This window comes from Notolepis coatsorum (genome assembly GCF_963971535.1).
Source record: "Notolepis coatsorum genome assembly, chromosome: 4".
Taxonomy (NCBI): Eukaryota; Metazoa; Chordata; class Actinopteri; order Aulopiformes; family Paralepididae; genus Notolepis; species Notolepis coatsorum.
Genome location: NC_140168.1, coordinates 75655431 through 75664664, shown reverse-complemented (window position 1 = coordinate 75664664; position 9234 = coordinate 75655431).

Genomic DNA, 9234 nt, shown 5'->3' with positions numbered 1-9234 from the left:
TGTACAGCTGTGGGGTGTTTCTGTACAGTTGTGGGGTGTTTCTGTACAGTTGTGGGTGTTTCTGTACAGTTGTGGGGTGTTTATGAACAGCTGTGGGGTGTTTCTGTACAGTTGTGGGGTGTTTCTGTACAGTTGTGGGGTGTTTCTGAACAGCTGTGGGGTGTTTCTGTACAGCTGTTGGTTTGGCTGTAGTGGTACGGGTTGCCTGGGAGCCTGCCTGTGTCCTTAAGTCCTTCAGTCAACCAGGAGAGAGAGAGAGAGAGAGAGAGAGAGAGAGAGAAGAGAGAGAGAGAGAGAGAGAGAGAGAGAGAGAGAGAGAGAGAGAGAGAGAGAGACCTGCTATACCCTTTGGCTGAGAGAGAGAGAGAGAGAGAGAGAGACCTGGCTATACCCTTTGGCTGGAAAAAGGAGGAAATCCCTTCAGAAAATAAACCATAATAGGAAACGTACATTTATTTTATTTCAGCAGGGTTTGGCTCGACTCACTTTTAATTCAACCAAGTCAGAATTTAAACAGCAGTGGCAGTTTATTTGCTATTCGAGGAAGAACAATTGTCAGTTTAAACAAGTCAATTATTATATTGTCATATATTCCATGGCCTCTGTTCCTTCCGACTTTGGGCACAAAACATGAATTAATTTAAGTTACAGTAAGATGTGATCCCTCTGGGTGGGGGGGGGGTGAGGGTTGTGTGTGAGAGAGAGAGAGAGAGAGAGATGAGAGAGAGAGAGAGAGAGAGAGAGAGAGAGAGGAGAGAGAGAGGAGATAGAGAGAGAGAGAGAGAGAGAGAGAGAGAGAGAGAGAGAGAGAGAGAGAGAGAGAGAGAGAGAAACAGAGAGAGCGAGAGAGAGAGAGAGAGTATAATAGTGTGTATAATGTGTGTGAGTGAGAGGGAGAGAGAGAACAAGAGAGATAGTGTGTGTGTGTGTGTGTGTGTGTGTGTGTGTGTGTGGTGTGTGTGTGTGTGTGTGTGTGTGTGTGTGTGTGTGTGTGTGTGTGTGTGTGTGTGTGTGTGTGTGTGTGTGTGTGTCTGTGTTGCATGTTGTCCTACCCCCCACTGTGATAGTTTCTCACAGTGTCTCGTTGACAAATCATAGAGCACACAGGACAATCAGGAAATCCATTGACCATTTCTTTCCCCCGGGGGGGACATATATCAGTGTAACACAGGAAGTGCTTCAGGGCCAGAATAAATCTATCCTGCTATAGTTACATGGTCCTCTGGTGCCGGTGTCATTTTGAAACCTGGATGGTTGCCAAGGTAATGACATTGACTGAAATTGTAAACGAGAAATAAACCAAATGTATCGTTAGCTAGATAACACACACACACACACACACACACACACACACACACACACACACACACACACACACACACACACACACACACACACACACACACACACACACACACACACACACACACACACACACACACACACACACACACACACACACACACACCACACACACACACACACACACACACACATATATCACACCTACTGTAGAACAACCTAAGAGTGCCACATATAACACACCTAGAACAACCTAAGAGTGCCAGGACGGATTCTGCTCCCAACCGCCATTTAGGTCAGATTCCTCGAACTTCCCAGGGTTCCCAGGAACTCAAGTGTCTAGTTAATAGCGGACGGGCGCCTGGCCGGGTTCCTGAAGAGGGTGTGTTGCCCTGTCATGTTCTTCATCAGGGCCCTGGGTGGGCTGTCATGTTCTTCATCAGGGCCCTGGGTGGGCTGTCATGTTCTTCATCAGGGCCCTGGGTGGGCTGTCATAGTGACCTTTACCTAAATGAGCGGCAAGCTTCAGGAGCACATCAATGACACTGATAAGAAATACAGACTTGGCCTGCTCTGTTAGCTCTGTAGCTGCTCAGTGGCTGGGGAGCTAACGGCTGCAGAACTCCAGAACTATTAGGAATGTCTGACCACTAAGTGTGTCTGACTCTTAACCACCAAAACCTGCACTGACTAAATAAATGGTAAATGGCTGCATTTTATATAGCGCTTTTATCCAAAGAGCTTTACAATTTGTTCCTCACATTTGACCCATTCACACACTGATGGCGGAGGCAACCATGCAAGGGTGCCAACCTGCACATTGGGAGCAATTAGGGGTTAAGTGTCTTATCTTATCTTAAATACAGACAAAAACAGGAAACAACAACAACAACAACACAAAATACTATTTAAACACTATCCCGCCCAAGCACGGAGATCTCCGTGTTTCGATTCCACCCGTTGTGGACAGAAGCACGGATATATCCGTGGCAAGTTGTTATTGCTTTTATTCCATTTTAATCTGCACTGCAGATTTACCCTACTCTTTGAATTCCAGAAAGTGCAATACCGGCCAGATCCTCTTAGGGGCGCTATTGCGATAATGCAGTGTGCCCTGTGGCTGAACGGATCATTATTTTTTTTGACTTTCAATGGAGATTTCAGTTAGCAGGATTCTGTATGTGCAGCATGTAGCTTGGATTACGTTTTGGATTGCGGATTTCACTATGCAATAAGGGGATTTATCATCAGTCAATGGACATATCGATCTACCAGATGGCGATCGATAACGGGGGAAATGGCTCGGGGTATCCCACCGGCCCACGGTAAGATCTTTTTCACGTAAAGTACATCCTGATCGGGCCTTGTTTTCATAGCCATCCAGGCGATCGGCCTATGTGGCTAGTTAGACGAACACGTTATTGGTAATCAATAATAAGAAACGACATCCGCCCCCCCCCCCCCCCCCCCCCCCCCCCCCTTTCATGCATACATGCTTGAGGATCGTGCCGATCATATGCAGTTTGAGTTTTAACTGTAGCATTTGTATAACAGAAATGCCATTGGATATAACGTTAAGCAGCTATTAGCCCTTTATCTAGCCTTCCAGAAAATATACTAGACCAAATCCCGTATAACGCTTATATTCACGGTGCTATAAAATGAGAACGTATTGATGATTTTTTTTTCTTTAAGCCATTTTGAAGGGACGGTTTATGGACTCAATTGACAATGAGAATGGACAGATAGCAATACTATAAAGTATAGATTTAGCTCTACAAACAGCCCCACGTCTGTTTTACATTTGCCGGTCCTCTAGAGATTTATTAGACGCATCCCAATGGCCCCGAATGTGTTAAGATGTACACGTCAACATGTCAAAACTGTATCAGTACCGTAAACAAGACAAACAGACAAACAGAAATGTAAAAGGTTTCAGTACATTATATATATATATATATATATATATATAATATAAAAAGCATCTATGGATGATGAGGTGGCAGGCTTGAGCACAATAACTTACTTTTTACCAGATAAAGTTTCACACACTGTATTCATTTCATCAAGATCAATACAATATAAAGTTTTAAATATAAAGTTGTGTGAAGAGTAGGGCTGTCTTAAATGCTTCGAAGCTTCGAACGTTCGATTCGATGGCACAAGCTTCGAACATAAAAAAAAATCGAAGTAAAAAAAAAAAAAAAAAAAAATATTAATTTCTTTTTTTCAAAACAAATTTTTTTTCAATTTTTTTTTTTTTACTTCGATTTGTGTGTGTGTGTAGGTGTGTGTGTGTGTGTGTGTGTGTGTGTGTGTGTGTGTGTGTGTGTGTGTGTGTGTGTGTGTGTGTGTGTGTGGTGTGTGTGTGTGTGAACTACCCATCCCAGTTAGGACAGCCGAATCCCGTCCAATCTTTCGCCGTCGACTAAAGACTCACTTCTTCAACCATTATCTGAAATGATAAAAAAAAAAATAAAAAATCTAACCGTGACTAACCTTTACTGTCATGCACTTGTCCTAATAAACTAACCTACACTGTAACACGCAACACTTTGATGAACATTGTTACTCAGCTGATAGAGTTGTACCCTTCTTGCTATCTTGTCGTACAGAACTTGTAAGTCACTTTGGATAAAAGTGTCAGCTAAATGACTAAATGTAAGTGTGTGTGTGTGTGTGTGTGTGTGTGTGTGTGTGTGTGTGTGTGTGTGTGTGTGTGTGTGTGTGTGTGTGTGTGTGTGTGTGTGTGTGTGTGTGTGTGTGTGTGTGTGTGTGTGTGTGTGTGTGTGTGTGTGTGTGTGTGTAGGTGTGTGTGTAGGTGTGTGTGTGTGTGTGTGTGTGTGTGCGCGCACCTTGTAGAATTCCACACATAAGAAAGAAAGATACTGGGATGAATAAACAAAATAGGAAATAAAATGTAGAAATGCATGCAATACATAAATAAATATGAATCTCCATATATGAAATATAACATTTAGATAAGGTGCTACTGAGATGTTTTGGTGAGTTCTTAGTTTTTTTGTGGAAGTTGCCCTTCTTAAAAATGCATGAACATTCACTGATAATTGGTCTGTAGTGGAGTCTACAAGGTCTACATTGCCGGACCATGTAGAATCCGGACCTTGTAGACTGACATAATTCTGTGCATAGTTTAGTCTACACAGGCCATATTTCAAATAATCAAAATCTTACTTCATTCATCTTAAACATTCTTGATTTGGGGGATTGGTAGTTCCCATGAAATCTGAAGTTGTTCAAACGACAACAGCGATCCACCTTGAATTAAATCACACAGCCGAGTGAAACCTAATTAATTAATCCAACCCACTTTATTTATAGAGCACATTTAAAAACAACAACGTTTACGAAAGTGCTGTACAAGTCCCACAACATAAGATAAAAAAAAAAAAAAAAAAAATTCGAAGCTCGGCCCCGAAGCTTCGATTGCCAAAAAAAGCTTCGAAGGTCAGCCCTAGTGAAGAGTTCATTCCCGATATCGTTATAAATAAACCACAGTAAAGTAGAACAAGAGCTAAAGTAGAACAGGCCCGACATTGCAAAGTGTTTGTGTTTATGAATCATCCTGTCTCAACAGCAAAAGGAGCTACTCCACATCTGAACGTAGCAAATTAACTGTGATAATACCTGGACATAACCTTGACATAACCTGGACATAACCTGAACATAACCTGGATTTAAGCTGGATTTAACCTGGACAAAACCTGGACTTAACCTGGATTTAACCTGGATTTAACCTGGACTTAACTGGATATAACCTGGATTTAACCTCATGTAGGGCTGAGAGGTAAAAGAATATGAAGGTATTTTGTTGTGGACCCTTGTTATGTACTTTTTACTATACTGTCATCCACAATATATACATATTGTATAACATATACATACTGTATATTGTAAAATAATTAGTGCTGTCAATAGATTAAAAAAAAATATTACTAATTAACCCATTCTCCGCCAATACCGTGTTAAGGCATGTTTCTCCGCCATGCATTGTCTGCCAATCACGCCGTAAGGCGTGTTTGAGATCAATATTTCATATTTTCGTCATGGTATTCATATTTCACCCACAGAGTCTTGGCTGATGCTGTCTGAGCCAGCACAACTCTGCAATGCTTCAATACTGCCACCTGGTGGCCGATCTGCGAGTTGCCAAACCGGAAGTGCCCGTTGGAGCTCGGTCCATCCCCTAATTTCGTCCGGCCACTCGTTTATCGTCCCGGGGCTCAATACAGACACCGTGGATATGGATCTTTGCCATAACTCAATAATCAACATGATTTGGACGTGTATTAGTAATATACAAACCGGAAATGGATCGCATCGATCAACATCACATAATTGGGATCTGTTTGCTCCACTCTCATCGCCCAACGCTACGAGGAGACTGACGTGAGTTTCAGCGCTTTTCTTTTCTTTATCATTTTCGATACAAACTGCTCTGATCAATATATCACCCATACTACATAAATCATTTAACGTCGGTCATTGAATTATAAACGACCCCCCCCCCTCCGTTCACCCGCAGATGATCAGTCATGACGTTTAGGATCATGTACAGTTGAAATTTTTAATATAGCATGGATCGGTATCAAACTGCATTTGATAATCTAATTATATGCATTTATGCCTATATCTCACGTTCTATGAAATACTGCAGAAAACGATAAAAACATATTTATACTCTAGACGGTATTTTAGTATGAATGTGTGAATGAAAAACTTAAACGTTCCTACATCCTGAACGATAGATAATTGATGTTGAATGGGCCATAGTAATGTCAATTTAGCAATACAATTTAAAAAGTTATAGCCCTGCAAAGAAGGTGAACATCTCCATAGACAAATAGCGCTGGCAGAGGATGGTTTAGGATGGTCAAAGTGGTGGCAGAGAATGGGTTAATCTCACAATAGCATTTTTTTTATTTAAGACCGAAGCTTGTAACAGATATTTACTTGAGTAAAATCATGGAATTAATGTAAAATCAACACAAATAAAGTATATTTAGATTAAAAGACTATTTTAATAGCTTTCTTTGAATACAGTTTATCTCCTGTGAAATACAAATGTTCAACAAAACCATCAACATTGACTCAGCTAGACCTCTTTCTTATATCCGCGGCGCTAAGATTGAAGATTTTTCACTCCATAGATTAATCTAGATTAATACATTTTAATGATTTAAATAATTTAAATTAATCTCCAAAATTAAAGCATTAATTTTGACAGCCATAAAAAATATATCTATATATACATTTTCTTTATGTATCAAGAATTGTGATACACAATTGTGTTGTTGAAATCAGTGCTAAAAGTCAAATAGTAAGTCAGATTTCTCAAAATGATTTCTGAAATGGTATCGACTGGATTATCGACTGTGTCATTTCCCATACCCAAACACATATCCTGATCTTCATATCTTCATTTCCCATACCCAAACACACGTCCTGATAAAATCTTCTGAAATCATGATATGCATTTTCTTTCGCTATCCCCCCCCCCCCTAAATATATGGATGCAGTGGAAAAATAAAAGGTGGTAAACTATAATTTTGAGACAATCAAGGTGTATTGATCAATTCGATTTTTTTTACACATATTACTGTACATTTACTGTATATTACTGTATATTTTGGCTGTATATTTTAGAATGTATATACATATCTTAGAATGTATATCCCTGACTGTATTTTTATTCTTATTTGTGATTCGTGATTTTATTTTTAATACCTAAATGTTTATTGTGAGCGATCTGTAGTGCTGAATTTCCCTCGGCATCAATAAAGTACTTATATTCTATTCTATGACTGCATACATTTATAGCATGGGTCGCCCTGGTGCATACAAGCTACAAGCCTCATCATTAACCATATCCACACTTGCGGCCATTTTACTGTCATGTTACGCTCAGGTTGGGATTAATTTCCATCTTGTTCCCACCTCGGCTGGTCAATACACTTGTATGCATCGAGAATCATTTTGATTGTGTGGGGTGTGTGGGGTGTTTGGGGACTGGCTGTTCCCGGGGGGGGGGGGGGGTTCACATGCTTTCGAGCAACACTGTACTTATTGTACTTATTGTATGCCTATTCTTATGTCTGCACTTTCTATATTGCTATATAACAAACAAACAAACAAACAAACAAACAAACAAACAAACAAACACGGGAGAATAACCCATTATTAGCATGGGTGGCCCTGCTGGGAATCCAACCACTAACCCTGGCACTGTTAATGTCTTGCTCTACCCACTGAGCTCACAGGCCCTATGCTTATGTTCACAGTCAAAGGACCAATTAACTCACGCTAGCAACTCGTGCCAACATTCATCATATCGTCATGACAACACCCCATAATTGTCCGATATCGCCATAACAATGTCGTGTCGGCTAAATTACCCTCCCAGTCTTGGGTAAATACAGCTTGACACTCAAATAATAAATAAATAATCAACGGAGCGTTTTCTCCCCACTGCTCTAATGACTCCAGCTGTCTCAATACTGTCCCTCCACAGGGCCCGACAGACGGCCCGCTCCAACCAGGAAGTCAATCAAACAAATCACTCTCACCTTTGACCTTTGGGGGGCCTGACGGTTTTGGAGAAACACCAACAGATACAATGCCTACTTTCCCCCCGCCAGGAAAGTAGTTTGTGGAGGTGCTAAGTGCCTGGGTGCATGGAGGGAGCAGTGGTGCGATACATGGCCATAGCTGATATTGCTGATAACTGTAGCGTGTATAGCTGATAACTGTACTGTGTATAGCTGATAACTGTACCGTGTATAGCTGATAACTGTACCGTGTATTGATTCAAAATTCAAGATTCAAGAGGTTTATTTGTCACATACATACCAGGGCATACAGTGAAATGCGGGTGGCCATGCCCACTTTAATTGTGCAATAATACTAAATAAAAATAGACATAATAAACAGGTAATAAAATAGACATAAAATAGGCATGATAAAATAGACATGCTAAAGTCCTGAGATAGTGCAATACAATGTTAGCTACGGATTAAGGCACTGGGTCCTATGTACACTACTATACAATATACAGTTTTTACTCTATATCCTTATTCTATACTTGCTATTTCTAAACTATACTATACAAAAACCACATCAGTTCTTTCCTTAAAGTGACCTTTATTTTCCTCGTTCCTTTAAAGTGTCCTTTCCATTTTGTTTAAAGTGACCATTTGTGTGTGAGCGAATGCAGAATGTGTGTTGTGTGTGTGTATGTGTGTGTGCTCATGTGTACTTGTGTGTGGAGAGTTCAGTGTTCAATGTTCTGATGGCCTGGGGGAAGAAGCTGAGCCTTACGCTTGAAACCCACCAGGAGCGGGCGCAAGCACTCACAGGTTTCGTGCGAGAACAGCGTGCATGGCCATCCACACCGAGTCTGACTTCAGAGCGGGCGAAAGCGCACGGAGGAAGGCACATTTACATTGGAACAGCTGAATCTGAATCTGAATCTGCCTAGTCTATATGCGAAGTCAGTCCCCGTTTGAAGATTTTTTTAAAGATTTCCAGTTCCAGTGTTCTATTGTCCATTTTGCATGTATAACCAGTTATTATATAATTAATTAGAAATGTTAGAATTAATTTTAGAATGATGAAATCAGTGTGACTGTACTCCTGAAAAAGTATAGTATGGTTTATTTGTATTAGGAAAGATACAGACACATTAGCTGGTTGAACAACATCTATATGTGTGGTAATAATGCAGATATTGAGTGTATTTCTGTGAAAATGCGCGTGGCGCACGCCTCTGAATCCAACCAAAGCAATTCAATTAGCTTCCCGCCCACGAGTCGCCCGCCCGCACGCGGCCGGTGTGAACAGCGACGCCTGTTAACATGGGAGCGAAAGTGAAGCGCTGATCGATCGCCCGCCTCACGCCTTGTGCCGTGCCTG